Source organism: Callithrix jacchus, chromosome 7 (assembly GCF_049354715.1).
Source record: "Callithrix jacchus isolate 240 chromosome 7, calJac240_pri, whole genome shotgun sequence".
In the NCBI taxonomy this organism is placed as follows: domain Eukaryota; kingdom Metazoa; phylum Chordata; class Mammalia; order Primates; family Cebidae; genus Callithrix; species Callithrix jacchus.
Window position 1 is genome coordinate 126,596,653 of NC_133508.1, and position 6,483 is coordinate 126,603,135.

Sequence of the window (6,483 nt, forward strand, 5' to 3'; positions counted from 1 at the left end):
AGCAAAGAAGACACAGTTTCAGTTTCCATTTCCCTAAACTCCATAAAACCTGGCTCTTCACTTCCTGGAAGGATACTGCAGCTGTTCCAGAGCCTGGTGGTTGATGGTGCTCATGCTGTTGTAGACAAAGCAGCTGCTTAGAAGCACAGCCAGGGTAAAGATCCACGAGCCATTCTTAGAGTCACTCTAGTGTTACAGAAAAATAAAAATGGAGGCGAAAGTTTAGATACACCTGAAGGTCAACTACTAGTATCCATGTAGCTAAAACTTAAGTCATTTCAGATTTCCCAAATTGCTGTCTAAAGGAAACACAAATGTAAGCTTTATATGCTTGTCACCTTGATTCAGTCACATTAAATAAATTAGCTATAGAAAAGCAGTCTAAACATCTCTGTTTGCCCTAAAATTATTGTTAATGCATAATGGCCAATCATAAGATAAGTGAAAACTTTTCTTCTCTTATGCTTTATAAATTGTGCTTTAACTATTATAAGGAGAGCATCTTGGTTTGAAGTCTCCTGAATGATAGTCTCTACTTTTTGTTTGGGACAAACTTAAATTCTTCCAAACTTGATCTGATATTATTCCTTCCATTAGAAAACACATTACAGTTAGGACTTAGGAGTCTTTTAACTTATTCACTTATTAATTCATTCATTTGGTTTTTCATTCACTATTTTGTCTGTAGGATATAAAGCTAAATAGTAGGGCATATAATATGAATTTTGAAGATGATGTTAATGTCAAGCGGTATTTTTGCCACTTATATTGATCTTCTCAGGGCTTCACTTTCTTTAGGTATTAAAAGTAGCAATCGACACTGTCAATGTGTAAAATATTTAATACAGTGACTACAGCATAGTAAGTATGCAGTAACTAGTGAACAATAATCCCTTTGCAGGTTTTCTTATTCATGGCTATGTGAGGAATGCAAATGTTAATCAAATTTACCAAAAATTGTTTGGCTATGTACAAAATGCAAACCCCGCCTTTGGTTTCGTGGATGCAAAGTTCCATAATGACAACAAGATGACTTTCAGGAGTGGCAGATAGGGTTGTCAACATAAAAATACAACCAAGATGATAATTTCTGCCAGGAGTGGAACCAAAGTCATAACATTAAAAAAAATCCATAAAATGAGAAGTGGGAAGGAAGAGAAATAAAGAGGAACAAATGCTCTCTGAGTTCAAAGCAAGAAGTTACCATGTCTAACTAGAATAAGATGGCAGTAGGTGAAAAGAGCTGGACGTTAAGGAGTACATAAAATGAGGACTTGTGGAAATGAAAGAATTAAAAAGGTGGAAGACCCAACAGGACCCAAGTCACAATTGTTAAGGTGTGATCATATAATGGTATTACAGAGTTATTTAATTCAACTGAGTGAGTGAATAGGTATGTGGAGAAGATAAGGCTAAGAATAATATTTAGGGCAAGACATGAAGATCCCTTAAATAGAATTAAATTTTAACCAAATCTACAAATTCCAAGGCCAACAAGTAATTTTGCTTCCATCAAGCACGTATATATTTGTATATTCTGGTCCCTTGAACAATTATTCTCTTGCAAATAAAAAATTTTATGCAAGTTACAATCTATTTTAAGTCAATATTTCATCTTTGTTGTATACTGAAATGATGATTGATAATGTTAGTACTGTATCTTTAAATTCTCTGTTTCTAAATGAGACCCCCATACACATTTATGATTTTTGCAGTATGAAAGCCTCTACACACTAATTATATATTTTTAAACTTTTATTTTAAGTTCAGGCTTATCCCAGAACTTAATAAAATAAAATAAAGAAGTTAAGAAATATTTTAAGTTTAGTGGTGTCTCTGAACTTAATGAAATACCGTGAAACTTAATAAAAGTTAAAAAAAAGAAAATACAATTAGTATGTTTTGGCTTTTATACTGCAACACCGGGCTTTGTTACATACCTAAACTTGTGTCATGGGGGTTTGTTATACAGATTATTTTATCACCCAGGTATTTAGCCAAGTCCCCATTAGCTATTTTTCCTGATCTTTTCCCTCCTCCCATCACCCACTCTTCAATAGGCTCCAGTGTGTGTTGTTCCCCTCTATTTGTCCATGTGTTCTCATCATTTAGTTTGCATTTGTAAGTGAGAACATGCAGTATTTAGTTTTCTGTTCTTATGTTAATTTGCTAAGGATATGGCCTCCAGCTCCATCCATGCCCTGCAAACAATCTTGTTCTTCTTTTATGGCTGCATAGTATTCCATGGTGTATTCCATGTCTTTGCTATTGTGCCATAATGAACATATGTGTGCATGTGTCTTTATAATAGAACAATTTAGAGCCCTTTGGGTACATACCCAATAATGGGATTACTGGGTTGAATGGTAGTTCTGTCTTTAGGTCTTTGATTAGTTGCCACACTGTCTTCCACAATGGTTAATCTAATTTACACTCATTCATGTCCTTTGGCCACTTTTTAATGTTTTTTTGCTTGTGTGAATTTAAGTTCTTAGTAGATGTTGGATATTAGATCTTTGTCAGAAGCATTGTTTGCAAATATTTTCTCCCATTCGTAGGTTGTCTGTTTACTCTGCTGATGGTTTCTTTTGCTGTCCAGAAGCTCTTTAGTTTAGTTAGATCCCATTTGTCAATTTTTGCTTTTGTTACAATTGCTTTTTGACATCTTCATCATGACATCTTTGCTTGTGCCTGTGTCCTGAATGGTATGGCCAAGGTTGTTTTTTAAGGTTTTTATAGTTTGGGTTGCACATTTAAGTCTTAAATCCATCTTGAGTTAATTTTTGTATATGGTCTAAGGAAGGGGTCCAATTTCAATCTTCTGCATATGGCTAGCCTGTTATCCCAGCACCATTTATTGAATAGGGAATCCTTTCCCCACTCCTTTTTTTTTTTTCGGGTTTGTCAAAGATCAGATAGTTGTAGGTGTGCAGTCTTAAATTCTGGGTTATCTGTTCTGTTTTGTTGGTCTATGTGCCTGTTTTTGTACCATTTCCATGGGTTTTGGTTACTGTAGCACTGTGGTATAGTTTGACTTCAGGTAGCATGATGCCTTCAGCTTTGTTCTTTTTGCTTAGAATTGTCTTGGCTATTTTTTGCCTGAGCTCTTTTACGGTTCCATATGAATTTTTTTTTAATGTTTTTTTCTAATTCTGTGAAGAATCTCAATGGTAGTTTAATAGAAATAGCATTGAATCTATAAATTGCTTTGGGCAGTATGGTAATTTTAACAATATTGATTCTTTCTATCCATGAGGAAGGAATGTTTTTCCATTTATTTGTGTCATCTCTGATTTATTTGAGCAGTTGCTTTTAGTTCTCGTTGGAGAGATCTTTCACTTTCTTAGTTAGCTGTATTCCTTAGTAGCAATTATGAAGGGGAGTTTGTTCCTTACTTGGCTCTCAGCTTTTCTGTGGTTGGTGCATAGGAATGTTAGTGATTTTTGCATATTGATTTTGTATCCTGAGATTTTACTGAAGTTTTAAAAATAAGCTTAAGAAGGCTTTCGGCTGAGACTATGGGCTGTTCTAGACATATAATCATGTTGTCTGCAAACAGAGAGAGTTTGACGTCCCCTCTTCCTATCCGAATGCTCTTTATTTCTTTCTCTTTTCTGATTGCCCTAGCCAGGACTTCCAATAGCATGTTGAATAGGAATGGTGAGAGAGGGCATCCTTGTCTTGTGCCAGTTTTCAAGAGGAATGCTTCCAGCTTTTGCCCATTTAGTATGATGTTGGCTGTGGGTCTGTCATATATGGCTCTTATCATTTTGAGCTATGTTCCTTCAATACCTAGTTTATCGAGCGTTTTTACCACAGGTGGTTTTTGAATTTCATTGAAAGCATTTTCTGCATCTATTGAGATAATCGTGTTGTTTTTGTCTTTAGTTTTGTTTATGTGATGAATCACATTTATTGATTTGCATATCTTGACCCATTCTTGAATTGCAGGGATAAAGCCTACCTATCATGTTGAATAAGTTTCTGATGTGTTGCTGGAGTTAGTTTGCCTGTATTTTGTTGAGGTTTTTTGCATTGATATTCATCCAGGATATTGGCCTGGAGTTTTCTTCTTTTGCTGTTGTATGTCTTCCAGGTTTTGGTATCAGGATGATGCTGGCTCCACAGAATGAGTTAGGGAAGAGTTCCTCCTCCTCAATTTTTTGGAAGAGTTACAGTAGATATCAGCACTTCTCTGTACATGTGTTAAATTCAGCTATGAATATATCTGATTCTGGGCTTTTTTGTTGTTGGTGGTAGGCTATTTTTTACTTCCTCAATTTCAGAGCTTGTTATTTTTCTGTTCAGCGATTGAATTTCTTCCTTTTTAAGTCTTGAGAGTTTATGTTTCAACAAATTTGTCCATTTCTCATAGATTTTCTAGTTGATGTGCATGGAGGTTTTCATAATGTTGTATTTGTGTTGGGTCAGTGGTAACATCCCTCTCGTCGTTTCTGACCAAGCCTATTTTCAATTTCTACTCAGACTAATATAAATAAAGGAAAGGACTGCACCTAATACTATAAAGAAAAATTATCTAGAATTATTCAATTTACAAATTTTTTGTGGGTCTAGCTCACGCTGTTCTGAAAGTCGGTGATGACTACATATCCAAGCCCAATAAATTGAGCAAAAACTTTTATGAATGTTCCTGGTGTATCTGGCACTTTTCCTCCCTCTTGGACCACTGAGGTTGCCCGGGCGCTGAATAAATTGGCTTCTCACTTTTTTTATACTTGCCTCAGTTTTTCTATTTTACCTCAGCAATAAATCTTACATTTGGTGCCGAAACCTGGGACAAGTTGTAAGATCCCCCTCCTGGGGAGGGAAACCGACTCCTCCACTTGAGGCAGGACCAGGAGCCACTCTGCCACGAGGTAAGACTTCTGTTACCCATAACTTTTTTGCTGCCTGCTCTCTGGACTCCCTGCTCATAAACGCAGCCACATCAGGGACTCCTTCTTGTTACTCGCCATGGGCCCAGGGCACCAGCCTCGTCCCGAGGACCTGAGCATAGTGGAGATGTCCCTATACTCTTGTCTTCTCCCTGTAATGGGTCTCTCAGGGCCAGGAATCTGAAGGAAACGTCCCCACCTTCCTGAACCCTCTCACAATCTCCGATGTTTGGGGGACAGCTCAGAGGGCTGAGCAGCCTTTCCGATCATCTCCGCAGCAGCGGCTAAGGTTTGGGTGATAAGAAGCCCTGTTCACAAGCCCGGGATCTGCCCGGGACTGAATCAGACCTCTGGCTCTCAATCTCAAACTTGCCCTTTGGCAGGTTAGCTCCTGCTCACGCACTTTTACTTTCTCTCTCTCTCTCTCAGGAACTTTTAGTTTCTCTCTCTCTCTCTCTCTCTCTCTCTCTCTCTCTCTCTCTCTCTCTCTCTCTCTCTCTTCCTGAGCGAGTGTGTGAGTGAGTAAGTCTATGTGTGACTACACATAGTCCCACAGCTTAACGGCTATGGGTCTTCTGTAAGCCTCCTCCTGTGGTTCCACGGGGACATCATAAGGCATAACAGTAATTCACCTCAGGACTAACAGTTCTGAAGTGACCATCAGACTGTTCTCCCATCTGGGGGGGCACCCACCCTTTGTTCGTCAATTTTATATGTGGTCCTGTCTTTATTGTAGGTTTGCCAGCTTTGTTAAGCTCTTACTTGCTGATATACACTGGTTCAGGCCTGCCTCCCTGGAGGTATGGGATATTCTACAGTGAGTAACAGACCACTAGCTTCAGGGGACCTTCATTGAGTTCCTGCCTCTACAAATAACTCTGTTCTCTTTTTTCCTTCTATTCTCCTTCTACCACTGAAACCCCACTTCCCACTTCCACTAGTTTCACTTCCTCTAACTCTACCATGTGGCAAATAGCTCTAGCCCTGTCCCTATTTATTTTCTTCCTCATTGTTATCATTGTAGCCTGTAAGTTCTCTTGGCCTCCCCCTCCAGGAAAGGAGCTTTTCTGCCCATGTTAAGTATAATTGCTTTTCATGTCCATTTCTTGCCCTTAAGAAACAGAAGAAGATAAAATACAGGTAATCAGACCTCCTGCCCAGACCCCAAGTCACCACTAGGATGCCTAGTCGAAAATCTACCTAAAATGAGTCTTTCTATAAAACAGAAAAGGTTACTCTTCCTCTCCTCTGTGGCCTGGCCACAGTATCCTCTAGACAACCAGTCCAAGTGGCCTCCTGGGGTCACCCTCAACTTTAACATTCTAACAGATTTAGACAACTTCTGCCAAAGAAATGGCAAGTGGGCAGAAGTTCCCTATATTCAGGCTTTCTGGCACCTCCATTCCCACCCCAGCCTCTGCTCATCTTCAGTACTGCCCAAGTACTCCTGGCAAAAAAGTCCCCCCCCTGCCCTCAGCCCCTTTTCCAACCTCCTCCTCTTCTTTTTCTGACCCCAATCTGCCTGAAGAACTCTCCATAACCCCCACCCGATCCACTAATCCCCTGCCATATGTGGAGCCCCAAACTC

At 39.0% G+C, this 6,483-nt stretch overlaps 1 pseudogene across 1 annotated transcript in view; it reads right to left on the minus strand.

Moving 5' to 3' along the window:
- LOC108592654 (guanylate-binding protein 7-like) overlaps positions 1-6,483 on the minus strand; it is a 51,488-nt pseudogene that overhangs the window by 18,892 nt on the left and 26,113 nt on the right. The window contains exon 3 of the transcript XR_013520241.1: positions 77-154. The product of XR_013520241.1 is annotated as a guanylate-binding protein 7-like (transcript). The remainder of the gene's footprint in view (positions 1-76; positions 155-6,483) is intronic.